General features: G+C 36.6%; 1 pseudogene; it reads left to right on the top strand.

Annotated features, from left to right (window-relative positions):
• LOC107728000 (sodium- and chloride-dependent GABA transporter 2-like) overlaps positions 1-1,049 on the top strand; it is a 55,886-nt pseudogene that overhangs the window by 35,210 nt on the left and 19,627 nt on the right.

Here is a 1,049-nt window from a genome sequence, read left to right as displayed (position 1 = left end):
ATATATATATATATATTGACAAAACATTGCAGCATGAAAAATTTATCACTTTTTTCATCTGAAAAAGTATGCAAATAAAATGAATTTATTTTGTTTGAAAACTGTTTAGGGTATCATGCATCCTGTTTTGATGTTGTTAGAAATAAATATGTAGGATTCATACATTTCAGCAGTTTTTGAGCAATCATGCAATACTAGTAATTCTCAGATTACTGTATATGCGCATTCCATTTGATCATTTTGCAAACATTATGGGAACGTTCATTTTGAATGTGCTCTGAACGTTCTGGAACAAGTAGTAACAAAAAATATATATAATGTTCCATGAACAATGTATAAATAATGTTTTATGAGCTAACGTTTTAAGAATATTATTAAAGACCGGATAACTTGAATGAATGCTCTTGAATTAATGTTAATGGAAGAATGTTTGTTCATAACTTTGAGAGAACCTTGTCAGAACGTTCTAAGAACTGGACCTGTTATCTGTAATTCCACACTTCTATATAACAGTCGTCTTGTGAATATATGTTTATATACGTATACATCCATATCATGCTGTGTGTCTCATTCAGGTCCTGGTCTAGTGTTCATAGCGTATCCACGGGCCGTGTCCATGATGCCTCTGCCGCAGCTGTGGGCCGTGTGTTTTTTCCTCATGATACTCATGTTGGGTTTGGACACTCAGGTGTGCTGTGACTCTCAGGTGTGTGCGCTGTAGGTTTAGCAGTGCTGATCGCTGTATTTGTCTGTTTAGTTCGTCAGTCTGGAGGCATTGATAATGTCCGTGTCAGATCTGTATCCCACGCTCATCCGCAGATGTCACCGGCGTGAGATTATGCTCCTGCTCGTGTGTTTGGTCTGTTTCCTGATCGGACTACTGATGGTGACACCGGTGAGACATTTCATTCAAATCCCCTTCTTCATTCAAAGTCAGAGTTGAAAATGAACATTCACCAAGAGCCAAATGCAAGTGAATGGTTGGTTTGTTAAAATGTTACTGGACAATTAAAATGTGGTATAAGAGTCAAATCATATATATATATATA

Source organism: Sinocyclocheilus rhinocerous, unplaced genomic scaffold, assembly GCF_001515625.1.
Source record: "Sinocyclocheilus rhinocerous isolate Xijiao unplaced genomic scaffold, SAMN03320098_v1.1 scaffold2051, whole genome shotgun sequence".
Classification (NCBI taxonomy): Eukaryota; Metazoa; Chordata; class Actinopteri; order Cypriniformes; family Cyprinidae; genus Sinocyclocheilus; species Sinocyclocheilus rhinocerous.
This window is presented reverse-complemented; position numbering and strand designations above follow the sequence as displayed.